Below are 27,562 nucleotides of genomic sequence, written 5' to 3'. Positions count from 1 at the left end.
TTTAATTTCTTTTGTTAGCTGCTAAGATCTGGTTAGTGACCACAAACATTTCAAATGAAACCTGAATATCGCGTTTTAACCAATGCAACAATGCCACAGGATTTCACATTTTTAAAAAAAAAACAAACCATTGTATACAAAAGAATTAAATACAACAAATGCTATTAACTGATAATATATAATTATAAACCTTTTTGTTATACAATTAGGTATTTTTTACTTCCTTTAACCCCCTCCAAAATTTGCTTATAAGGTATAATAAATCTGAAAGTTATGTACTTCTGTAGAGACCACCCATAAATCTGGAAGAGATTTCTCCTCTCTTCCAGGTAATCTCAAAGGTAAACTGTACCACTTCTTAATTGTGGGGGCCTCAGTTCCATGTTCTGGTTACTTTTCCAGTATTTCGTAGAATCCCTGCATTGATTTGATTTTATTATTGTCACATATATTAATATACAGTGAAAAGTATTGTTTCTTGTGCCCTATACAGACAAAGCATACTGTACATAGAGAAGGAAAGAAGAGAGTGCAGAATGTAGTGTTATAGTCATAGCTAGAGTGTAGAGAAAGATCAACTTAATACAAGGTAGATCCAATTAAAAGTCTGATGGCAGCAGGGAAGAAGCTTTTCTTGAGTCGGTTGGTATGTGACCTCAGACTTTTGTATCTTTTTCCTAATGGAAGAAGATGGAAGCGAGAATGTCCAGGGTGTTTGGGACTTGTGATTATGCTGGCTGTTTCTCTGAGACGTGTAGACAGAATCAATGGATGGGAGGCTGGTTTGCATGGTGGACTGGGCTATGTTGAAGTTGTTGTTTATTTATTAGTTACAGGTAAGGCTTAATGTAAGCCTTACATTAACACTGAAATGAAGTTACTGTGAAATTCTCCTAGTCGCCATAGTCCGGTGCCTGTTTGGGTCAATACACCTAACCAGCATGTCTTTCAGAATGTGGGAGGAAAATGGAGCACCCGGAGGAAACCCACGCAGACATGGGTAGAATATGCAAACTCCACACAGACAGTGACCCAAGACAGGAATTGAACCTGAGTCCCTGGCACTGTGAAGCAGCAGTGCTAACCATTATGTTCACAACCCTTTGTAGTTTCTTGTTGCCTTGGATAGAGCAGGAGCCAAATTAAGCTGTGATACAACCAGAAAGAATGGTGCATCTGTAAAAGTTGGTGGGGGTTGTAGCGGACATACCAAATTTCCTTAGCCTCCTCAGAAAGTAGAGACGTTGGTGGGCCTTCTTAATTATAGCGTCGGTGTATAGTGCAGAAGAAGGCTATTCCGCCCATTGTGTCTGCACAAACTCTCCAACTGAGCATCCTATCCAGGCCTTATCACCATAACTGCATGTATTTGCCCCTCTGCTTCTCCCTAACCCACATGTCCTGGGACATTATGGCAATTTAGCACGGCCAATCCACCTCACCTGCACATCTTTGGAGTGTGGGAGGAAACCAGAGTACCCGGAGGAAAGCCACACAAACAAGGAGAATATGCCAACTCCATGCAGTCACTTGAGGCCTGAATTGAACCTGGGGCCCTGGCAATGTGAGGCAGCGGTGGTAACCACTGTGCCACTTCCAAGCTAATCTGTTGGGAGAATCTGTAGATTCTGCAGCTTCAGACTAGGCAAGCTTTCAGTTTCTGTTTCTCACTAGATTTAAACTGAGAAAGAGGTCTTACCTGCCTTCCATGTGGTCAGTGATGAAGTTAGTGTCTTACTTGGTTAACAGTGTAGGTCTGTCTAATTGTCTGTAAGCTGCAAATCACATGTTCAAATTACACTAAAAACCTCTCCCAGTGAACACCTAGATAAGTTGAAACCAGAGAGCCTTCCTATGTTCCACCTATCCATGACAATGTAGCCTGCTCTGGGGTATTCCCAAACTTACTTTTTCCTGAGCTAGAGTTTCTCCAACTAAGTAAACCCACCTGATATTTTATAGTTTTGTCTCTTCCATTCTGACTCTATTAATAAACAAACATGGATAACCTTCTAAACTACCATCTCTTTAGGTATTCTGACAGTCACTAAGGCCCAATGTTTTAATTACCTCTACAATAGTAATCTTCCCTGAACTAAATATTACCTCAAAATAATTAACATGACCCATGAACAAGATATTGTATTTGCAGCACAGTTGCAATTCTTGTTGGAATTTGGCAACTTGACGCTAGCTTACCATGACATTAGGGAGAATTAGCCAGAGGTTGATTTTATCTAATTATAAAGAATTCTCAATCAATATTGATGATTGTAAAGTATTACTTTGGGGGGGGGGGGGGAGCAGGGGAGCTGAATCAGGCATTGATGTCTGATCATGAGTCTGCTTCTTGCTTATATGATACGAATAGCAGGATGAGAATCATATTAATGTTTGTTTAAGAGGTAAAAGTACTTTGATCCAAAAATGTAAAATTTTAATGTTCCAAAATACTACCCTTTAATTTGGAAGCATGAATGTTTACCTCAGTCTTCACACAGGAATCTCTGGTTTCAGTCGCTCTGTTGAAAGAAGTACCAAAGTACCATCAGTACCAATAGCTTAAAATGGGAGATGGAGAATCAGCAGATGAACTTCCTCACTATCTTATTTACTGGGTGCTGCCTTCTGTTGAATATACATTGCAGTAGGTTACTTAATGCTCTTTCAGACAACGTGTTTCTGTTATGAAGCAGTAAAAGAGCATTTAACATGTAACTAAATTTAAAAGAAATGGTGATTTGTACAATCAATGATTGCGCTTCATAAAAATGTATGGTTTGTGTGGATGAAGAAAATTGCTTAGTTGAAAAACTTCGTTTCCTGTAAAGTGCAATTTAGAGCATGCAGAACTGGTTAATACATTTTACAATATAAGTGAAGTCATATTAATAACAATATTGAAAGAAATTGAATAGTACAGTTTTGGAAAGTGTATTTTTGGTTGTGATTGGTAGATTTTTTAATTGGTTAAATTCATTTTTATTATTCGTTGGAGTGGGGAATGAAGGTTTATATTTTCTCCATCAAACTCAGGTTATTTGCATTTCCTGTCCTCTTTTAGAACATAGAACAGTACAGGCCCTTCAGCCCTCTGTTGTGCCGAGCTATGTCCAAACCCCAGATCAAGCTATCCCACGCCCTATGTCGTGTCTGACAAATTTACTGGAGTTCTATGAGGATGTGTCTAGGGCGGTGGATAGAGGAGAGCCGGTGGATGTGGTCTTTCTAGATTTTCAGAAGGCGTTTGACAAAGTACCTCACAAGAGGTTATTGCAGAAGGTTGAGGGACATGGAGTTGGGGGTAGGGTGTTAGCGTGGATAGAGGATTGGTTGTCAAATAGGAGGCAGAGAGTGGGGGTCAATGGGTGCTATTCGGATTGGCGGATGTTGACTAGTGGAGTGCCCCAGGGGTCGGTGCTGGGGCCTCAGCTTTTTACCATTTATATAGATGATCTGGAGGAGGGAACCGAGTGTATGGTGTCGAAATTTGCTGATGACACCAAGATTGGGGGAACGGCAAATTGTGCGGAGGGTGTGGAGAGTCTGCAGAAGGATCTAGATAGGCTGGGCGAATGGGCCAGGAAATGGCAAATGGAATTTAATGTTGGCAAGTGTGAGGTGGTCCACTTTGGTAGGAAGAGTGGTAGGAAGGACTATTACTTACGTGGCGAAAAACTGCAGCAGGCGACGGTGCAGAGGGACCTCGGGGTCCTTGTGCATGAGTCGCAAAAACCCAGCTTGCAGGTGCAGCAGGTGGTCAGGAAGGCAAATGGGATGCTGGCCTTCATAGCGAGGGGGATTGAATATAAAAGTAGGGAGGTCTTGCTGCAGCTGTATAGGGCATTGGTGAGGCCGCAGCTGGAGTACTGTGTGCAGTTTTGGGCGCTGCACCTGCACAAAGATATTTTGGCCTTGGAGGGAGTGCAGAGGAGGTTTACTAGGCTGATACCGGAGTTGAGGGGGTTGAGCTATGAGGAGAGGCTGAATAAACTGGGCTTGTACTCGTTAGAGTTTAGAAGAATGAGGGGAGATCTCATTGAGACGTATAAGATGATGAATGGGATGGACAAGATAGAGGTGGAGAGACTCTTCCTGCTCAAAAAAGACAGTAGGACTAGGGGGCACAGCCTCAAGATAAAAGGGGGGTGGTTTAGAACGGAGTTGAGGAGGAACTTCTTCACTGAAAGGGTGGTGAATCTCTGGAATTCTCTGCCCGTTGAAGTGGTGGAGGCTGCCTCGCTAAATATTTTTAAGACGCGGGTTGATGGGTTTTTGATAAGAGAGGGGATTAAGGGTTATGGGGAGAAAGCGGGAAAGTGGAACTGAGCAGCGACAGATCAGCCATGATCTTATTGAATGGCGGGGCAGGCTCGAAGGGCTAGATGGCCTACTCCTGCTCCTATTTCTTATGTTCTTATGTTCTATCATTCTGGTGTGTTCCATGTGCCTACCCAATAACCACTTGAAAGTTCCTAAAGTATCCGACTCCACTATCACAGCAGGCAGTGCATTCCACACCCCAACTGCTGTGAGTAAAGAATCTACCTTGGACATCCCTCCTATATCTCCCACCATGAACCTTATAGTTAAAACCCCTAAGTAACAGCTACATCCACCTGATTGTGCAGCCTATTTTCTCTCTTGGTGCATTAGTTTTGAGGTGGCATAGTGGCGCAATGGTTAGCGCTGTTGCCTCAGAACGCCAGGGACCCATGCTCGATTCCAGGCTTGGGCCACTGTGTGCGTAGAGTTTGCACATTCTCCCCGTGTCAGCGTGGGTTTCCTCCATGTGCTTCAGTTTCCCCTGTCAGTCCAGAGATGTGCAGGTTAGATGCATTGGCCATGCTAAATTCTCCCTCAGTGTGCCTGAACAGATGCTGGAGTGCGGCCACAAGGAGAGTTTCACAGTAATTTCATTGCAGTGTGAATGTAAGCTTACTTGTGACTAATGAATAAAATAAATATAGCTTAAAGTTACCATCTTATATAGAACAATATTTATTTGATTTTCTTGACATATATATGTATGGGTGCATCACCATGGCTCAGTGGTAGGAGGCTTGTCTTGGACTTAGAAGGCTGTTGGTTCAAAACCTACTCTAGAAACTTCACCTGTTTCACGGTGACACTTCAGTGCGGCAATAAGGAAGCTCTAATCTGTTGGAGGTGTAGATATTTGGGTATTAATTCTAGATCTTGCCTGTCTCCTTAGCCGGGTGACAAGGATCCCTACGACACTTTTGAAGAAAAGTTGGGACGTTCTTCCCGGTGCCCCAGCCAATATCTATATATGATTAACATGAATGATGTTATTACCCAAATCTCATTGCTGTTTGTGTTCAAATTGGGTACAATAATGATGCTTTTTCAATAAGTACTCTACATAAGTATCTGCAAAATGCTTTGGGATGTTAAAAATTCTTTATCCCTGCTGATGATTGTTAGGCATTGATGCTAATGTGTCTATCCAGTTTTTCAAATGCCAGCTTATGCTTGGAGGCCTCTTTCTCAGCTGATTACAGGAACATAATCTGGCCAAATGACATTGTTACTTTTTTTAAAGCGTATTTGTTATTGCTGTCTATCAAACCTGAAATTGTTATGTTTAATGAAGGGGGAATTACCACCTTCATTTTACATCAAAAATAGTTACTTTGTTTGTAAATATGGCAAGATTGTTATAGATTTCAGGTCCGCTGTAATCCAGTCTTCAACCTTCCCCTTTTAATTGGTGAATTGGATAGTATTACTCAAATCTATTGGTATGTATTTGAAAACCTGTGAAATGTTTGTGAATAAAAACTTAATACAAACCAGAAATCCAGACAACCTTGAATGCGCACAGATTGTTTTTGTTTGCTTTCTGATAAACGTGCTTTCACTCTTGGTGTTCTGCTTTATGGGTACCAACATCACTGCAGTACCTCACTCAGGATTCTGATTCTTACTGTGTATACACAGTAAAAAGTCTGACAACACCAGGTTTTAGTCTAACCGATTTATTTGATAGTAAACTCACAAGCTTTCGGGGTTTGTCCCTTCGTCAGGTGAATGGAGTTCTGGCCTCAGACAGAGCACATAAAGCACAGACAGTTTACAGATTACTGATTAGAATGCAAATCTTTACACCTAACCTGCTGTTCAAGTCCTGAAGTGGCCGACAGTGTGAGTGGAAGGAGCACTGATCACATAAGAACATAAGAAATAGGAGCAGGAGTAGGCCATCTAGCCCTTCGAGCCTGCCCCGCCATTCAGTAAGATCATGGCTGATCTGTCGTGGCTCAGTTCCACATTCCCACCCTCTCCCCATAACCCTTAATTCCCTCTCTTATCAAAAACCCATCAACCCGCGTCTTAAAAATATTTAGCGAGGTAGCCTCCACCACTTCAACGGGCAGAGAATTCCAGAGATTCACCACCCTTTGAGTGAAGAAGTTTCTCCTCAACTCCGTTCTAAACCGCCCCCCCTTTATCTTGAGTCTGTGCCCCCTAGTCCTACTATCCTTTCTGAGCGGGAAGAGTCTCTCCACCTCTATCCTATCCATCCCATTCATCATCTTATACGTCTCAATGAGATCTCCCCTCATTCTTCTAAACTCTAACGAGTACAAGCCTAATTTATCACAGGTTAAAGAGATGTGTACTGTCTCCAGACAGTACAGTAAGTGAGGTTTTGCAAACCCAGGCAAGTCACGGGGGTTACAGATAGTGCGACATGAACCCAAGATCCCTGTTGAGACCGTCCTCATGTGCGCGGAACTTGGCTATCAGTCTCTGCTCAGCGACTCTGCGCTGTCGTGTGTCGTGCAGGTCGCCTTGGAGAATGCTTACCCAAAGGTCAGAGGCTGAATGCCCGTGACCGCTGAAGTGTTCGCCAACAGGAAGGGAACAGTCTTGCCTGATGATTGTCGAGTGATGTCCATTCATCCATTGTCGTAGCGTCTCTCTCTTACTGTGTATGTCAGCTGTGGTGGGCATTACAGCCCTTGTTGATCCTGTTCTCACCCATTGTCCCCACACAGAGACTTTCTTGGATGGGGTAAATAAATAGGAACCCAAGCTTCAGAGTATGAATCAGTTGTAGGGCTCTTGAGCCCCAATTACTGCTTGATTGAAATCTGGTAATTCCAGATTGGGTAAGTGCCGTAGCTAGGTATGGAAATTTTGGGTGGGTTAAGCAGGCAGTGACCAAAGTTGTGATCAAACAAATAATTTGAATTGCAAACTATTTAAATTTTGTGCAAGAGAGCAAGTATATGAAACCCCAGTTAATGTATCCATTTGATTGAAGCGGCGCTTTTATTGTGTACCTCAAGCTAATGAGGATGTTGATGAGCAATGGTTTGGCCTGCTTTCACTCATTTGGCTAGCAACCTATTTGTATTTTGCAATGACAGTACAGTGTGTGGTCTAGAGTGCAAGCCTCCTCCTTCCCACTTCCTTCAAAACCTTCAGCAGCTACATTTGCAAGCTGCGAACTCCCTAAGTCTTGGTCACTTGTCTTTTTCAGCTCCATCTAGTAATGCAAACAGGCCTGATATACATATCCAAAGTACTGTAAATGCGAGAAATCAGAAATAAAATTGGAAAATACTGCAAAAATTCAGCTCGGGTAGCATCTACAGAAAGAGAGGAAGGAAGGGTTAATGATTTGGGTCTTATGATTCCCATGTTTTTACTAATGATTACATTCTATTACTGGATTTTTATTCTGCCATTATGCAACCGGTATCCCAAAGCAGCAACACATTCTTACACTGGCATATTTTTGTACTTAAAATTTTACTTTCTGGTCTTTGCTCCATCAAGAGAGAGACATAACATTAGCCATCTGTAAATTTGATCATTTTCAAAACCATTGAAATCTAAATCAGTCTCTTGAATATCTTTTCAACGTTTGACAAAAGTAATTAAAGCCAAGCAAAATATTTCATAAAGTATGAAGAAGAAAATTAAGATTCCCATTCAATTGCAGAAATAGAATTGTGCTAGTTCTATTGTGAATGACTATTTTGTTTTGATTTATTTTGAAAGACTAGTTTAGGAAGTGCCTTTCACAACCTTAGGATGCCCCACAGTGCGTGGCAGCCAAAGAAGTTTTTTTGAAGAGTAGACACTGTTGTAAGAGACATACCAGACAATTTGAGGATGGCACGCTCCCACAAACTTCAGTTAGATAATGACTATATAATCAGTTTGAGGATTAAAAATATTAGTTGGAATGCTGGGGTAACTTTTCCTGCTGTTTTTTTTGAAATAGTATTCTACATGCACCTGAAAGAGCAGTCAGAATCTTAGTTTAGCATTTCATCTGAAAGGCAACACATCCACCAGTGTGGCACTGCCCGGAGCACTGCACTGCACTGTTGCATTGACCTAGATTTTTGTGCTCATGTTCTGAGATGGGACTTTAACTCACAACCTTCTGACTTGGAGGTGAGGATGCTACCAAATCAGCCACAGTTGTGATCACAGTAAATTAATATCAGTCTTCCAGATAATTATCTTTGATAGAATTAAATATGAATTCTTTGCAACTTGGTTTTTAAAGTTTATTAGTCTCACAAGTAGGCTTACATTAACACTGCAATGAAGTTACTGTGAAAATTCCCTAGTTACCACACTCCGGCGTTTGTTCAGGTACACTGAGGAAGAATTTAGCATGGCCAGTGCACCTCAGCAGCACATCTTTTGGACTGTGGGAGGAAACTGGAGCACCCGAGGAAACTTATGCAGACGCTGGGAAAACATGCAGACTCCACACAGAGTGTGACCCAAGCTGGGAATCGAACCCAGGTCCCTGGTGCTGTGAAGCAACAGTACGAACCACTGTGACACCGTGTAATTGTTATGCACAAGTACTTTGATGCATGGCTCCTGAAAAAGGCAGAAGGGAAGCAGTGAAGGAAGGGACCTAGCTCACCTGGGGAAGTCTGCCTCCTCAAAAAATTAAAGATCCGGTTTACATTTGAAGTTCTTTGGAGGTATAGCTTGATTATGTTTATTTTTGAAATAGTGCTTAATACTGCCCTGGACTTAATCTCTGTGATTACAAGCTGAACTGGTATGAGGCAGCCTCTGAGTATGACTTGTACTAATGCTTTGAAGTTGGCCCTGAATATTTCTGAAGTTGTACTGTCACTTTTGTGTTACATAACAAGGAGCAGAAGTAGGCAATTCTTGAATGCTCCGCCATTCAATATGATCATGGCTAATCTCATCTCGGCCTCATCGCCACTTTCTTGCCCGCTCTCCAGAATTCTTCATCCTTCTACTGATTAAAAATTTATCTATCTCTAGAATTTATTTAGTGTTCCAGCATCCACTGAACTCTAGGGTAGAGAATTCCACAAATTTGCGACCCTTTCAATGAAGTTCGTCCTCCTCATTTCTGTTTTAAGTCTGTCAGCCCTAGCCGAAAACAATGGCCTCTTGTCCTGGAATGCCTAGAAAGGGAAACCATCCTCTCTACGTCTACCCTATCAATCCTTTTAGCATCTTATATACCTAAATTAGGTAAATTAGAAACTGATTTTACAGTGTTAGTACAATTGCACCCTTGATTTATGGTTAGAAATTAAAATTCCAAAACATTATACCAATTACTTCATTGAAACAATGAGTTTCAAAGTTTTGAAATTTGTTGTGCTTTGCTTTGTCCCTCCAATTTTAATTTTTGCTGGTAAAGTGAGACCCTTTATGCAATCAGGGACAGTGGAGCTCAGTCCTGTTCATGATATTTCACACGATGTTTCTTTGAATAAAGTTGCATGATAGTGTTCAGAAATGGATCCTGAGCCATTGATTTTTTTTCATACTTCCTGAAAGTTGATGCATCAAAACCAGCCATCACTGGCAGATTCCACATAGATGTAGAGATGCCAGCGTTGGACTGGGATAAACACAGTAAGAAGTCTCACAACACTAGGTTTAAGTCTAACCAGTTTATTTTACAGTTGTGTGTCTTTATATGCCTTTCTCTGACCAGAACCTTCCACACACCTGATGAAGGAACACCGTTTCCGAAAACTTGTGGGATTACTATCAAATAAACTGGTTGGACTTAAACCTGTTGTTGTGAGACTTCTTCCTGTGAAATTCTACATAGGGCAGGGATCGAACCTGGAATTTCCATGGGTCTACATGTCTCTGTCTTGTACCTTACGATACTCCGAGCGTGATTGGAAAGACATAAGAAAGCACTGAAGTTGCAGTTGATAGAGCTGTAAATAAAGGTGACAGGTAATGTCTGAAGAATAGCATTTGTACTGAAGTTACTAATCTTGGCCCTGGAGCTGAATGGTGCAACCATGTAATGGAGTTTGCACTTTCTCCCTGTGTCGGTGGGTTTCCCCTGGGTGTTCCGGATTTCTCCCACAGTCCCAACGATGTGCGGGCTAAGTCAATTGACCCGAGTGTTGGGAGATTAGCAAGGTAAATATGTGAGGTTATGGGAATAGGGCCTGGGTGAAATTATGGTCAGTACAGACTCAATGAGCGGAATGGCCGCCTTCTGTACTGTAGGGATTCTAATGCTGACCAGTAAATTTTACTGTAATTCTCCAAGCGACGCTCTTAACTTGTCTGCCATACATTTATGTTTCTCTCCCAGGTGTGACCATTTTAAAAATTAGAGATTACGGCCAGCAGTATTCCTATTAAACTGAAATGAAGGTAGATTGAAGAATTCAGTTTGATGCCAAGTGTTAGACTCCCATGGAACTTTACAGGACCAATAATTGGCGCTGAACAAAAGGAGAAGACAATAGGGTAGGTAATCAAATGTGTCGTCAAGTTTTATGCAAAAATTTTAAAGGAATGATGGAGGAGAATGGATTTGAGTAAGGAAATTCCAGAAAGGACTTGGATGACAAAGTGTATTTATGCCAATTTTGGGGTAAAGGAAATGGGGAATGCAGAAGAGTTGAAAGAACATAATTCTTGCAGGATTGTAGGATAGGGGAGGTTACAAATAGAGAGGAATGAGACCATGGCATGATTTGAATACATGGATTTGAACTGAAAAATCAAGGTGTTAATGGATCAAGAGACAATCTAGATCAGCGAGCAAGGTTAGGATGGGGGGTGTATGAATGGGAATTAGTGTTAGTTAAGTATATGCAGCAGGGTTCTGGATGAGCTCAAAAACCAATTCCACATCACCCCTTGTAAATTCCATGCAGGATAGGGGTCAAACCTAGAATCTTCTGGGGGTCTGCATGACACTTTATGGAGGGTTAAAGATGGTTTAAATTGAAATTTGTTTATTGGTGTCACAAGTAGGCTTACATTAACACTGCAATGATGTTACTGTGAAAATCCCCTAGTCGCCACACTCCATCACCTGCTCAGGTACCCTGGGTGCCACAGTGGTTAGCACAGCTGCCTCACAACGTCAGGGAGCCAGGTTCGATTCCTGGCTTGGGTCATTGTCTGTGTGGAATTTGCACCTTCTCCATATGCCTGGGTGGGTTTCCTCCGGGTGCTCTGGTTTCTTCCCACAGCCTGAAAGAGGTACTGGTTAGGCGCATTGACTTGAAAGGCACCAGTGTGGCAACTAGGGAAATTTCACAGTAATTTTGTTTCAGTGTTAATGTAAGCCTTACTTGTGACTAATAAATAAACTTTACTTCACTGAAGAAGAATGTAGCGTGGCCAGTGCAATTAACCAGCATGTCTTTCAGACTGTAGGAGGAAACTGTACCCAGAAGAAACCCACTCAGACATGGGGAGAAAGTGCAAACTCAGCACAGTCACCCAAGCTGGGAATTGAATCTCGGTCGCTGGCACTGAGGCAGCAGTGTTAACCATTATGCAGATGGCAGGCTGACCAAGAGACTTTGGGCTGATTGAGACTGGGGATAATGAAACATGACAGAGTTTCAGCTACAGATAAGCTGAACAGGTGCAGAATGAGACAATGGAGGTGAAATAAGAAACCTTTGTGAAGGAGATAATATGTGGTCCAACACTGGTCAAATGATGATTAATTAGTGTAAATTTTGGTTTAGCTGGGTTCGAATGTCAAAGAAGTAGTCTGAACTACAGAGTGAATGGAGGGTCGAGAGAGGTGGTCGTGTGGTAGAATTGGCTAACTTCAACATTACTGTGGAATCTCAACATGCCTTCTGATATTGCCAAGGGACAGTATGTCAATGAGAAACAAACGGTATGAGGTGAAATGGGAGTTGCTTCAAGAGGGTACAAGGTAAAAGCATCTATTATTAATGTTGTTGGGAATACCTAATTCATGGTTCATTGTAATAGAGGTAGTTTTTAATTGTGAGAAGATTGGTCTCTGATGCTCAGTTTTGAGTTCTGTGAGAACTACTTAGCTCCTGACCTCGTTACAACCTTGTTCCAGACATGGACAAAGCAGCTGAATTCCAGCGGTGAGGTGAGAGTATTTGCCTTGACAAGGCAGCCTTTGACTGAACGTGACATCAAGGAGCCCTAGCCAAACTGAAGTCAGTGGGAATCAAAGGGATAACTATGTACTGGCTGGAGTAATACCTAGCACAAAGGAAGATAGTTGCTGGAGGTCAATCAACTTGGTTCTGGGACATTTTTGCAGGAGTTTGTTAATGCAGTGTCCAAGGTCCAATCATCTTCAGCTGCTTCAATGATCTTCCCTCCATCGTAAAGTCAGAAGTGGGGATGTTCGCTGATTGCATAATGTTCAGCGCCGTTCACAAGTCTTCAGACGCAGAAGTAGTCCATGGACATGTACAGCAAAACCTGGACAACATTCAGACTTGGACAGAAATGTAGTGCAAATTTTACTGCCACTTAAGTGACAGACAATGCCCATCATCAACAAGAGAGAATCCAATGATCTCCGCTTGACATTCAATGGCATCATCATTGCTGAATTGCCCACAGTCATTATCCTGGGGGTTATCTTTGACCAGAAACAGGACCAGTATAAATTCTGTGGCTCCAATAGCAGGTATTCTATGGAGAGTAATTTAACTCCTGGTTTCGCCAAAACTTGTCCATTATCAACACAGCACAAGTCTGGAGTGTGATGGAATATTCTCCAGTTGTACGGACGTGTGCTGCTCCCAACAGTACTTAAACTCCAAAACAAAGTAGCCTGCTTGATTGACACCCCTTAAACATTCACGTCCTCCACAGTGGCAACAGTGTATACAATTTACTAGTTGCACTGCAGCAACTCATCAAGGCTCTTTCAACAGCACCATGCAAACTTATGACCTCTGATCACCAAGAAGAACAAGGGCAGCAGATACATGGGAGTGCCATGACCTGCAAGTTTCTCTTCAAGCCATATTACATCTTCTTTTGAAATCAGTAAGAAGCCTCACAATACCAGGTTAAATAAATCTGATTTATTTGGTATCATGAGCTTTCGGAGCGCTGCTCCTTCATCAGGTGAGTGGCCATACTCCAAAAGCTCGTGATACCAAATAAACCTGCTGGACTTTAGCCTGGTGTTGTGAGACTTCTTACTGTCCCCACCCCAGTCCAATGCAGGCATCTCCACATCATTGTTTTGGAGTGATATTGTTGTTCCTTCCCCATTGCTAGATCAAAATCCTGGGAAGTAAGATGATAAAACAGCAGGTGAGCTTACTTAGCTGTATACTTGAAGTAGAGATGTTTGCGCTGCTTGCAAAGAAATGCAGCACAGAAAATGATTTTGCTTTGTGAGTTAAAGCTACAATTATTATAAACTGCGGATTGGGTGCAGTATATCTCATGAGGAAAGGTTGAACAGGCTGGGCCTGTTCCACTGGAGTTTAGAAGATCAAGAGGTGATGTTATTGAAAAAAAGATCCTGAGGGGACTTGACAGGGTAGATGCTGAATGGATGGTTTCACTTGTGGGAAAGACTTGATTTAGGCAGTTTAAAAATACTCCCATTTAAGGTGGACGTGAGGAGAAATTCTTTTGAGGGTTGAGAGTCTTTGGAACCCTCTTCCCTGGTGGATGGTGGAGGCAAGGTCATTGTGTTTTTTAAGGCTGTTAGATTCTTAATTGATAATGGAGTCAAAGGTTTTGGGATAGACAGGAAATTGGAGATGAGGTCCCAGTCAGATCAGCTATTATATTATTGAATGGCAAAACAGGTTCAAGAGGCTAAATGGCCTACTTCTGTCCCTAATTTGTAAGGATGGGCAAATGTTTGTAAAAGTGTTCAGTAATCCCCAGAAAGTCAGGTTGTCCTGGAGATATGTGGAGCTTAACAAAGTTCTAGGGTTTCAGTTTATCTGTGTGTTTGTCGGGGGGAGTATGTCCTGCCACAGGGAAAATGTGGCGCTGTTAGCAGGCTTCCGCCACCAAAAGTATTGTTGTTAGCTGTCTCTGTAGTTGGGGGTTAGGAGAAGCCCAAACAGCCATTTGATGGCTTTATGTAGTTGGGGCTCAGGAGAAGTCCTAAGAAACTGAGAAGGTGATAGAAGATTACTGACTCTGTGCTGGTTAGGGTTCAGAAGAAACCTTGGGAGCCATTTATAGATTGGTGCAGCTGGAAAGATTGGAGCTTGGAGAAATCAAGAGGCTGTCCCAGCTTAATGAATGTAGTCAGCTACATTCATTAAGAGCTGAAATTGCAGCAGTAAATAGAGGTTGGACTGCAGACTTAATTTTGGGAGACAAGGTTGAAATCTGGGAAGGTATGCAGTCATTTAGACACTCTGTTGGAGTGTCTTTAAGGGAATTCAAAGGCTTAATCTTGGAAGGTGAAAAGTTTGGAGTATCTTTTGAGAGAGAGTTTCAGTGAGATTGGTTTTTTGTGTTTACTGATGGCTGGCAGGATTGCTGAGAAATCCGAGATATCTATTTGTTCGTATTTTCTATGTATTACACAGTATGGTGTGTTGGACCACAGTATGCCTGTTATTTCACATATACCTGATATTAACCCTGAATGTTTGAGTATAAGACAGTTAGTGTAAAATGTTTTATCTTTTTGACCTTGTTTTATAAAGAATTCTCTGTTCAAAACATGTGGAATGATGTGGCTTTATTCTCTCAGCAAGTGTCTGGAATCTCAAATTTAGTCTACTTCAAACAAAACCTTATTGGTCTCTAATCAGATCTTACCAAAGATTTGAGGCAGGTCCAGGATGCCGCTGTAAAAGGCGACAATTGGGTTCTTGCCTCACAGATCCATCCTGGAATATTATGAACAAATTGAGTTGTTAGCTATAATAGATTTCAATAGATTTGAGAGGGATTGCGTCCAGTGTTCAATATGTTGCACAGTTCTTTGGAATTTACTGCCTTTGTAACAAATCACTGTTTTGGAAATCATACTAAATTATGCGCATGTAAATTTAGAAAAATTGGAAATTTGATTGCTATTTCTATTTGAATGTCATTTTACTTTTTTGCATTGTTCTGTCCTGATGATTGCTACAGTTCATTAAGCTCAGGGAAAAATAATGGTAAACATTTTGCATTATGTCCATTGTCAAGTCTTGTTGAGTCCATGTCAAAGCTCGAGAATGAACAAAAAAAATGTTCATCTGTTGCAGCCCTACTTTAAAAAGTTATAATGAACTGATTTAGTATTGGACTATGAGGTACTTTTATTTATTCTTTCATGGGTTGTGGATGTTGCAGGCAATGCTGATTTGTTGCCTGTCCCTAATTGCCCTTGAACTGAGTGGCTTGCAGAAGGTAGTTAAGTCACATTTAGGTCAGACCAGGATGGCAGATTTTCTTCCTTAAAAGGGCATTAGTGAGCCAGATGGGTTTTTGCAGCAGTCAACAATGGTTTCTTGGTCTCCATCATTGAGGTGAGCTTTTAATTCCAGCTTTTATAAATTGAATTTAAATTTCATCAGTTGCTGTTGTGGGGTTTGAACCCAAGTCCTCAGAGCACTACTCTGTGCTTCTGGATGACTGGACATCCAGTGACAGTGACATTACCACTATGTTCCTAGAGTTACAGAAGGATATCATGATTTGTGAGGCAATCACATGTAGATAGATTTTTAGCTTGTACTTGAATGAAGTTGACCAGCTGGTTTTCAGAGTCCTGATTTATTTGCAATAGGCTAAACAACAACCACCACTATCTAACCCAACTATGGAATTTGATAAATTGTTGCTCTCCAACACATGAATGATTGAGAGAACCTAGATAGTTGGTGGTGATGAACTTCCTTCCATGAAACATGAGACCTGAGCTCTAAACGTAAAGTAGTCATTCTTGTTGCTAGGATCATTGAACCCAACTGCTGTTCTGACCCTTGTTTTGTCCATGATCTTTCTATTGAAGTTAGTTTCGAAGAATTGGATGGGTGTTTTGGTATGATAAGTATTTTGCTGATTGTGATGAGTTGTGGTACCAAGGGCAGTTTCAGATAACAGGGATGCAATATTTAGTTTGTAACTTCCCAAATGTCAAGATCTTCTGTTGAAGTGTTTTTAACTTCTAAGTTTATCAAGCTGCAATGTCTATGTCATCTTCACATTGTGAATTTCTGAAGTGTAGCAAAAATAAACGACCGGAAATGCCTCCCTTTCTTCATGCCATCCTCTTTATAATGAACACCAGTGGAATTAAATGAATATCCTGTCTATGATACTTCAAACTGTTTTACTAGTGACTCAATTTTTAAAAAATAGCTACTGTAATTTTGAAAGATGAATGATGGTGGTTGGAGCAGTTGATGAGGGTTTGGCCAGCTGCTGTTCACCCTTTCTTTACTGTGTGTGAGGGAGAGAACACAATTTTTAAAAATTGGACCAGTTATTTGAAATTAATGTCAATTTGTTTGAATTGATACTAACCAGTTACCATAACAAATAAAGATAAAAATGTGATCATGGCATAAAGATCTCATGAATTTGTTTGCTTGGAAGAAAGAAGGCATAGTGTGATGAATAAAACCTGATCAACTTATCTGAATATCTGTTTGGTTTGGGACTTAGTTTAAAAAAGCCAAAACCTGATCTCTTTCCTTCTGTATCTCCATTTTGCAGTTTGAAATTTTGGAAAATTTGAAGGAGCTACAAAGAAACTGAATTAATATAGTTACTTAATATAGTTAGTTACATGATGGGCATGCTCATAGTATAGATGCACATTTCCTCTGGAACAGGTAATTAGCATATTGTACATGCCTTCCCTTGTATGAATTATTATTTAGACAGGTTCATAGGCATTTGAGTTTGCATCAAGAGTGATTTTGCTGCTTTTTGGAAGGTGCTATTGAAGGAACTTTGGTGAGTTCCTGTAATGCTGCTTGTAGATGGTGCACAGTACTGCTACCCTTGTGAGAGTGTTGGAGGGAGTGAATGTTTGTAGAAAGGATATCAATAAATGGATACCAAGTTGACTGTTTTTCCCTGGAGACGTCAAACCTCTTGAGCATTGTTGGAGCTGCACTCATCCTGACAAGCGGGGAATATTCCATCATTCTCCTGACTTGAGCCTTGTAGATGATGGACAGGCTTTGGGAAGTCAGAAAGTGAATTATTTGATGCACAATTCACAGCCTCAGACCTGCCCTTGTAGTCATAGTATTTATGCCAGTCCAGCTGAGTTTCTGGTCAAAGTGGGTGATTCAATGATGGTAATGCCATTGAATGTCAGAGGGAGAGTGTTAGATTCTCACTTGTTTGAGATGGTCGTTGTCTGGCACTTGTATGGTCTGAATGTTACTTGTCACTTGTCAGCCCAAGTCTGAATGTTGTCTTGGTCTTGCTGCATATGACACAGATTGCTTCAGTCACAAATGATGCTGAACATGGTGCAGTCATCCCCACCTTTATGATGAAGGGAAGGTCATTGAAGTAGCTTGAAGTGATTTGATTTTGGATACTAACCCAAGGAACTCCTGCAATTATGTCCTGGGACTAAGATGATTGATTTCCAACAACTACAACTATCTCCTTTTGTGCTAGAAATGGCTTCGCCGAATGGGAAGTTTACTCCCCATTCCTAGGGCTCATTGATGCAAGACATTTTCACATTGTTGGGTAGATACCAGTGTTCTAGCTTGGCTGGGAGCACAACAGGTTCTTGAGGACAAGCCGTCAGTACTGTTGCTGGAATATTGTCAGAGCCCATGGTCTTTGTTGTATTCATCGCCTTCAGCTGCTTCTTTATGTCACGTAGAATGGTGTCTGTTATGCTGGCGATTTCAGAAGAAGGTTGAGATGAATCATCCACTTGGCACTTCTGGTTGAAATTGGTTGCAAATGTTTCAGTATTTTCTTGTTCACTGACGCTTTCCCATCATCGACAGTGGAGATATTTGTGGAGCTGTCTCCGCCAGTCAAAGGTAGGTGTTTGTTACTGTTGGGGCCGATCGCCTTAGACCTAGGACATCACTGTAGTCATTTTGTCAGGGGAAGTGCCTTAGGCCCAATCATGTTCAGTTTCATCAGTGACATTTATTTTGTTCTGGCAAAGCCAGCATGAATTGCTCGTACCTAATTTTCCTCAAAAAGGTGTTGGTGGATCAACACTTTGGACTGCTGCAGTCCATTTGGTGTAGCACTATCCAGTGCTGTAAGAGAGTGAGTTCCAGGATTTTGCCCCAGTGATAGTGAAGGAATGGCAAGTTCCAAGTCAAGATGGTGTGGGACTTGGGGAAACATTTGAGTTGGTAATGTTCCCATGAATCTGTTGCCCTTATTCTTCTAGAGTGGCAGAGATTGTGGATTTGGAAGATGCTTTTGAAGGAGGTTTCACGAGCGGTCACAGTGCATCTTGTAGATGGTACATAATGCTGCCACTGTGCGTGCTGGTGAGGGGAGTGAATATTTAAAGTGAGTGATTGTGGTGCTGATCATAAAGGCTCCACTTGGATGGTGTTCAAGCTTCTTGATTATTGTCAGAGCTACACTCGGGCAAGTGGAGAGTATTCCATCCGACTTCTGATTTGCACCTCATGGTGGATAGGCTTTTGGGAGTCAGGAGGTGACGTTCTTAATAACAGATTTCTGTCTTTGACACGTCCTATAACCACAGTGTTTATAGGGCTGGTCCAGTTAATTTTTAGATCAGTGGTGACCCTGAAAACTTTGGTTGAGTGCTGGGAATGTTGTTGAAATCCTGGGACAACGGTCATTGATTAACCCTTGTGTGGTGCAAATGTTACTTACCATTTATCAGCCAAAGCCTGAATGTTATTCATGTCTTCCAGCATCTAAGGAATAATAAATGATACTGAACACTGTACAAGTAAATTTCCCCACTTTTGACCTTATCATGGAGGGAAAGTCATTGATGAGGCATCTGGTGATGGTGAGCTTAGGCTACTATTGAGGAACTGCTGTGCAATGTCTAGAGCAACCAATCAAACAACAATGGCTGTACCTGTGCCACACAGATTGGAACAGCTTAAGGGCATACCACCACCACCTCAATGACAGTAGGGGGTAGGTAATAAATGCTGGCATTTCCAATGATGCACACAATCAGTGAAGGAGTGAAGGAATAGTTTGATCATACTGATCTTTTTCTGCTTGACAAAACTTGTTTGTGGAAGACACCAGTGTTTATATTGATAGGACTCCATGTCCTCACTTTGAAACATTTGGCAGAGGGAAGTTTATTTATTTTTTGAACCAGACATTTTCAGTTTTGAAAAAAAAATTTCTCTTGGTGATGATTCCATTGGTATCGTCATCACGAAGTAAAAATTCCTTTAATTTACCAAAAGCCTCAGCCCCTGAATCTGCACAACAGGTTTGAGATTCTTGCTCCCAGTGTGGACAAGAACGAGGGCTGCAAGGTTGACGAGCATAAGAACATAAGAAATAGGAGCAGGAGTAGGCCATCTAGCCCTTCGAGCCTGCCCCACCATTCCATAAGATCATGGCTGATCAGAAGTGGATCAGTTCCACTTTCCCGCTTTCTCCCCATAACCCTTAATTCCCTTGTCTGTCAAAAACATATCTGCCCGTGACTTAAATATATTTAGCGAGGTAGCCTCCACCACTTCAACGGGCAGAGAATTCCAGAGATTCACCACCCTTTGAAGAAATTCCCCCTCAACTCTGATCTAAACTGCCCAGCTTTCTCCCCCCCCCACTCCTTATCTTGAGGTTATGCCCTCTAGTCCCGCTACCCTTTCTAAGCAGGAGGAATCTCTCTACCTCTATCCTATCCATCCCTTTCATTGTCTTATACGTCTCTATAAGATCCCCCCTCAGCCTTCTAAACTCCAACAAGTACAGACCCAGTCTATTTAATCTCTTTTCATAGTCCAACCCTCTCATCTCCGGTATCAGCCTAGTGAACCTCCTCTGCACTCCCTCCAAGGCCAAAATGTCCTTGCGCAAGTGCGGCGACCAAGATGCACACAGTACTCCAGCTGCGGCCTCACCAGTACCCTGTACAGTTGCAGCACGACCTCCCTATTTTTATATTCTATCCTCCTCGCTATAAAGGCCAGCATTCCATTCACCTTCTTGATCACCTGCTGCACCTGCAGACTGGGTTTTTGCAACTCGTGCACAAGGACCCCCAGGTCCCTCTGCACTGTAGCATGCTGCAACTTTTTGCCCTTTAAATAGTAATCCCTCCTACTATTATTCCTGCCAAAGTGGATAACCTCACACTTGCTAACATTATACTCCATCTGCCAGGTCCTCGCCCACTCACTTAGCCTATCTAGATCCCTCTGCAGACTTTCCACACCCTCCATGCAATTTGCTTTTCCACTCATCTTTGTGTCATCAGCAAATTTCGACACCCTACACTCAGCCCCCTCCTCCAGATCATCTATATAAATGGTAAATAGCTGAGGCCCCAGCACCGATCCCTGCGGCACTCCACTAGTCACCAACCGCCAATCAGAATAGCACCCATTGATACCAACTCTCTGTGTCCTACTAGACAACCAATCCTCTATCCTCGCTAACACCTTACCCCCAACTCCGTGCACCCTAACCCTAACCTTCTGTAGCAAACTGCCCACGATACAGTGGTGCAGACACAGATCAAAGAGGAAGAAGTAAAGAGGAATGTAGTGGTAATTGGGGATAGTGTAGTTAGAGGCATAGTCGGATGCGGTGGGCTTGAGGAAAAGTTCTTGGAATGCTGTCGGGATAGTTTCCTTGAACAGTATGTGACGGACCCTACAAGGGAGCGAGCTATCTTGGATCTGGTGTTGTGTAACGAGGCAGATAGAGTTAGGGAACTTCTTGTGAGGGATCCTCTTGGGATGAGTGACCATAGTATGGTTGAATTTTTGATGCAGGTGGAGGATGAGAAAGTAGGGTTCCGAACTTGTGTCCTCTGTTTGAACAGAGGGGAGTATGATAGGATGAGGGTGGAATTGGCGAATGTATATTGGGGGCGCAGATTGATTGGTACGACGGCTGAGGAACAGTGGAGGATTTTTAAGGAGATCTTTTTCGGTACGCAGCAGAAATATATTCCGATGGTAAAGAAGGACTGTAGGAGAAGGGATAACCAGCCGTGGTAATCTAAGGAAATTAAGGAGAGTATTAAATTAAAAGCTGATGCGTTCAGAGTGGCTAAAAATAGTGGGTGATTAGAGGATTGGGAAAGATTTAAAAACCAACAAAGAATCACTAGGAAGGTGATAAAGAAAGAAAAGATAGATTGTGAAGCTAAACTAGCACTAAATATAAAAAATGACAGTAAAAGTTTTTACAAATGTATAAAGAGGAGGCTGGCTAGAGTGAATGTTGGACCCTTGGAGGATGAGGGGGGGTATTTAGCGATGGGCGATGAGATGGCTGAGGCTTTAAATTTTTTTGCCTCGGTCTTCACGGAGGAGGACACGAATAGTTTGCTAGATATTAAAGATAGAAGGATGGTAGGAGTTGAGGGCCTAAATGCAATTACTGTCACTAGAGAGGTAGTGCTTGATAGACTAATGGAACTGAAGGTGGACAAATCCCCAGGACCGGATGGAATGCATCCCAGGGTTCTGAAAGAAATGGCAGAGGTGATAGTGGATGCCTTAGTAATTATTTATCAAAATTCGCTGGACTCCGGGGAAGTGCCGGAAGATTGGACAACGGCTAATGTTACGCCGCTGTTTAAAAAAGGTAGCAGACAAAACGCAGGGAATTACAGGCTGGTTAGTTTAACGTCTGTAGTTGGAAAAATGCTAGAATCCGTCATCAAAGAAGAAATAGTGAGGCACCTAGAAAAGAATGGTTTGATTGAGCAGATGCAGCATGGATTCGTTTAGGGGAAATCGTGTTTGACGAATTTATTGGATTTCTATGAGGATCTGACTAGTGCGGCGGATAGAGGGGAACCGGTAGATGCGGTGTTTTTAGATTACCAGAAGGCGTTTGATAAGGTGCCTCATAAAAGGTTGCTACAGAAGGTTAGGGTGCATGGAGTTGGGGGTAAGGTGTTAGCGTGGATAGAGGATTGGCTGTCTAATAGGAAGCAGAGAGTTGGTATTAATGGGTGCTATTCTGGTTGGCGGTTGGTGACTAGTGGAGTGCCGCAGGGATCGGTGCTGGGCCTCAACTATTTACCATTTATATAGATGATCTGGAAGAGGGGGCTGAGTGCAGGGTGATGAAATTTGCTGATGACACGATGATGAGTGGAAAAGCAAATTGCATGGAGGGTGTGGAAAGTCTGCAGAGGGATCTAGATAGGCTGAGTGAGTGGGCGAGGACCTGGCAGATGGAGTATAATGTTAGCAAGTGTGAGGTTATCCACTTTGGCAGAAGTAATAGTAGGAGGGATTACTATTTAAAAGGCGAAAAGTTGCAGCATGCTACGGTGTAGAGGGACCTTGGGGTCCTTGTGCACGAGTCGCAAAAACCCAGTCTTCAGGTGCAGCAGGTGATCAAGAAGGCAAAAGGAATGTTGGCCTCTATAGCGAGGGGGATAGAATGTAAAAGTAGGGAGGCCTTGCTGCAACTGTACAGGGTACTGGTGAGGCCGCAGCTGGAGTACTGTGTGCAGTTTTGGTCACTGCACTGGCCTTGGAGGGAGTGCAGAGGAGTTTCACTAGGCTAATCCCGGAGATGAGGGGGTTGGCCTATGAAGAGAGACTAAATAGACTAGGTCTGTACTCGTTGGAGTTTAGAAGGATGAGGGGGGATCTTATAAAGACGTATAAGATAATGAAGGGGATGGATAGGGTAGAGGTAGAGAGATTCTTCCTGCTTAGAAAGGACAGCAGGACTAGAGGACACAGCCTCAAGATAAGCGGGTGGGGGTGGGGGGGGGCGGGTGGCGCAGTTTAGATCAGAGTTGAGGAGGAACTTCTTCACTCAAAGGGTGGTGAATCTCTGGAATTCTCTGCCTGTTGAAGTGGTGGAGGCTGCCTCGCTAAATATAGTGAAGTCATGGGTAGATAGGTTTTTGATAGACTGGGGAATTAACGGTTATGGGGAGAAAGTGGGAAAGTGGAACTGATCCACTTCAGATCAGCCATGATCTTATTGAATGGCAGGGCAGGCTTGAAGGGCTGGATGGCCTACTCCTGCTCCTATTTCTTATGTTCTTAATTTAAACCTTTTAACTTGAAGATTACTAGTATATAGAGAAGTTGAAAGATTCATTTTAAGCCATTTATGACCCTTTATAGTGCATTTAAATCCTGGTCCATTGACCATCACTGGCACTTATGTGTAGTTAAATTCACAAAAAGCATTCCTGCAAATCTGTGTTGACTATTTGACATAATTATTGATGTTAGGATTTTCCACCAATGAAGGTGCAGTGTTTGCGAACAAACCTATCAACTTCAAATAAGAACTTGGCACAGCAGGGTGTACCTGCCCAAATAGAAACTATTTCACTATGTTTTCAAGGTCATGTGGTTTGGAGGGTGCAGTTTAAAAGAAAATGTACAAAGCATGCACTAAGTTAAAGGACAAGCAGCATCTTGATGGGCTTTTTTTGGAAATCATAGTATCGCAACACTCTTTTTGCCATTTTTAGTTAATGCTGTCACAGGGCTAAAATAGAAACTGAGTTCTTAAAGACCATTAAACCAATAAGCTTTTGATATAAAATGCAAACAGAAAATGCTGGAAATACTCAGGTTAGGTAGCATTACTAGGCTGATACCGGAGTTGAGGGGGTTGAGCTATGAGGAGAGGCTGAATAAACTAGGCTTGTACTCGTCAGAGTTTAGAAGAATGAGGGGAGATCGCATTGAGACATGTAAGATGATGAATGGGATGGATAGGATAGAGGTGGAGAGACTCTTCCTGCTCAGAAAGGACAGTAGGACTAGGGGGCACAGCCTCAAGATAAAGAGGGGGGGGGGGAAGCGGTTTAGAACGGAGTTGAGGAGGAACTTCTTCACTCAAAGGGTGGTGAATCTCTGGAATTCTCTGCCTGTTGAAGTGGTGGAGGCTGCCTCGCTAAATATTTTTAAGACGCGGGTTGATGGGTTTTTGATAAGCGAGGGGATTAAGGGTTATGGGGAGAGGGCGGGAATGTGGAACTGAGCCACGACAGATCAGCCATGGTCTTATTGAATGGCGGGGCAGGCTCGAAGGGCTAGATGGCCTACTCCTGCTCCTATTTCTTATGTTCTTATTTGTGAGGAGAGGAACAGTTAATGTTTCAAGTCTGTGACCCCCATGTAATACGATATGATCAAATTGCTGCAGCACAGAGTATTTTTAAAAGTGAAACTCTGCCACAAGCTCCTTTGGAAATAATTCTTCAGAGGGTCTCTTAGTGGGTAAATGCAATGAGAAAGGTATCTGAGCCAGTCTGTAGACTGTCTTAACTTGATCTTAGCTGGATGGTAAATGGTGAAGTTACAATTGGGCTCAGGTCCATCTCTAGACTTTTGAAAAGAAGAAAGGAACAGGATTCTGGTTCATGATTACTATGAATGACTTGAATGCTAATTTCAACTCTGGTGCTGCTGCATTGTCAAATTAACTTGCTGAAATTTGCTATCTAGAAAAGTTGAATAATATGCCAGCTATCAACTGTATGATCAACTATCAGAGTAGTATGGCAGCTCCAGCCTTCTCAGGAGAAAGAAAAAAATTTATACAAGGAACACTATTGTGATAGGAATACCCAGGTAACTTAATCCCTTTTAACTGTTTGACTCCCTAATTTTAATATGGGTTCAGAATCTTTTCTGCTGGAAACAGCAAGAGTGTTTATGTAATGCTTTTTTAACCTAGAAAAATGTACTGCGGCCCTTGAGAATGAAGAAAAATATGGAGCCTGAGTCAAAGGAGGAAATATTAGGAGTGCTGTTCAAAAGCTTTGGTCAAAGATGTAGGCTGCAAGTTTTACTTGAAGTGGAGATCTACTCTAACTGCACAGCATATCAAACTTTGGTCACATCACATTTCCATCCCTCCCCCTTGACAACTTTGCAGTCACCTAGGACCCTGTCACATTTTTATCTACCTCTCCACCTGAAGTTTTCACTCTTGCTGTTTCCAGCAGATAAGATTCTGAACCCATGTTAAAATTAAGGAGTCAAACAGTTAAAAGGGATTAAATTACCTAGGTATTACTATCACAATTAGTGTTCCTTGTAGAATTTTTTTCTCTCTCCTGAAAAGGCTGAGCTGGCATACAGTTAGAGGAGATTGAAGAAATAGGAACAATGAATTTTGAAATGTAAACACTGGGATTAAAACTTATAAACTCGAGGCTTTGGGTTATGGTGAGTTAATGTAGGTCAGTGTGATAGAAGTGTAATCTGATACGTGCTAGAATACAGCAGAGTTCAGGTTAACCTGAAGTTGAAAGGAGTCCAGCCAGGAGACTATGGAGGTAGTAACAGCGTGAATGAAAATTTTTCAGGTGGATGAACTGCTGGAGCATAGGTCGGAAAAGTTACAAAGAACAAAAATAGAGAATGCTGGAAAATCTCAGCAGGTCTGACAGTAACTGTGGAAAGAGCATACAGCCAACATTTCAAGTCAGGATGACCCTTGGTGAGCTCTGACTTTGAGTTAGGAATATAGCTTTTAGGCTGCAGATCAAATTGTTAGTGTTAAATATAAGATAAGTGGAAAAATCTGATTTAACAGCCAAGTAAACAATCTTAATGTTAAATGCAAATCAAATAACCTTGGATTAATTACATTTAAGTGGTACTGTGTATGAATCTTGCAAAGTCTTAGGTGGACATGAATAAAACAATGGATGACCCATCTCTGGATCACCTGGGAGAGAGGTAATGTGGCATTCATCACAGAATTTAAAGGGTTATTTTGAATCTTAAAATCAATGAGTTTACATCTCTGTTTGGATCATCCCAAAGCATGCTAAGTTGCAATGGAAATGAACTAAGTTCTTTTGTTTAATTTATCAGGGTGTTTCCCACACAAGGCAGTTGCAGTTTTAGTCTTGTGTAAGCTGCAGCCTACTTGGAATTCATATGAGGTGAATGGGTGCTGAAAGATTTGCTTAATTTGGAGCTAGATAAGAAATTTAAACTAGGGTAAAAGCAAAATACTGTGGATGCTGGAAAGCTGAAATAAAAACAGAACATTCAGAAAAAATAGCTCTCAAGAACAATTGGACAATGTGAGACGTTAATTTTGTTTCTCTCTTCATAGATGTTCCCAGACCTGCTGAGTTTTTCCAGCATTTCTGTTTGTATTTAAGAAATTTACACTATCCTTCATAGTAAAAGCCTTGTGACAGGAATCAGTCATTTTGAACAGTCTGTTTGGAAAGAGCTGTGAAGAAGTCGTGGGAGCAGACTGGGAAATCCAGTTTATGTATGTCCAAAGACAGGGCAAGATGTTAAGAAGTCCACAGTTATGAGGTCTTAACCGAAAGTTGGTGGGTCTTTTACCAAAGGTTAATGGAAAAATCCCATACAATTTGCACCTAACAGAGGAAGTAGTGGTGCAGTGGTATTTTCACTGGACTAGTAGTGGGTAAAGTTCTGGGAGTCTAGGTTTGAATCCCACCATGGTACTTGGTGAAATTTGAATTCAATACAAGACTGGTAGTAAAGGTCTAATGATGACCACGAAACTATGAAATGTGACCTTGCCCTCCAAAATGGCCTAGCATGCCACTCAATTCAAGGACAATTAAGGATGGGCAATAAATGCTGGCCTAGCCAGCAACACTTGTATCTCATGAATAAATAAAAGGAAAGGAGCTGGTGCTCTGAGGAGAAATCAAAGTGAAATCCAAAAAAAGTAAGTAAATCTTCAGGATTTGCTAAGATTGGGGCAAGGGAACGATAAGTAAAATTAGATTTAAAACATGTGCTTGTGCTTTTTTGAATACAGTGAAGTTCTTTTTAAAATGTACCTTTGGGATAATTTATTTCAGTTCATCAATGGGTGTTCAAGTTTTTCTTTAGATTTTACAGTCCCCACTGGCAGTCTGACAACAAAGGCAGCATGTTGGGTTGTTTGAAAGGTGGAGCAGGGTATTATCATTATACATGAATGGCTTGACCACTGTGTCTTTGTCACTAAGATTTAGGAAGTGTGGGGATCCAAACATAGATTGCTAGAGACTCTGATAGTAATGGTATTGGACAGGAAGAGAAGGCATTCCTGATTTCATAGCGTAGAGTGGAAGCAGACTGCAAGGAGGAATAATCCAGTATGGTCATAGGGTTCAAAATATACAGGGGGAATGGATGAATTCATCCCTGAAATGTCC

The 27,562-nt window shown here is 41.9% G+C and overlaps 1 protein-coding gene across 7 annotated transcripts in view; it reads left to right on the top strand.

Annotated features, from left to right (window-relative positions):
- Positions 1-27,562, top strand: part of rabgap1 (RAB GTPase activating protein 1) — a 199,773-nt gene that overhangs the window by 6,074 nt on the left and 166,137 nt on the right. For 4 of the 7 annotated variants that reach the window (XM_080212509.1, XM_080212504.1, XM_080212506.1 and 1 more), the window contains exon 2: positions 10,616-10,773. The exons of the other annotated variants lie outside the window; for them this stretch is intronic. The gene's annotated coding sequence lies outside the window, so the exon portion shown is untranslated. The remainder of the gene's footprint in view (positions 1-10,615; positions 10,774-27,562) is intronic. 7 annotated transcript variants of the gene reach the window in all.

The sequence above is a fragment of the Carcharhinus amblyrhynchos genome, chromosome 25 (genome assembly GCF_965287045.1).
Source record: "Carcharhinus amblyrhynchos chromosome 25, sCarAmb.v2.hapA, whole genome shotgun sequence".
Lineage (NCBI taxonomy): Eukaryota > Metazoa > Chordata > Chondrichthyes > Carcharhiniformes > Carcharhinidae > Carcharhinus > Carcharhinus amblyrhynchos.
This window is presented reverse-complemented; position numbering and strand designations above follow the sequence as displayed.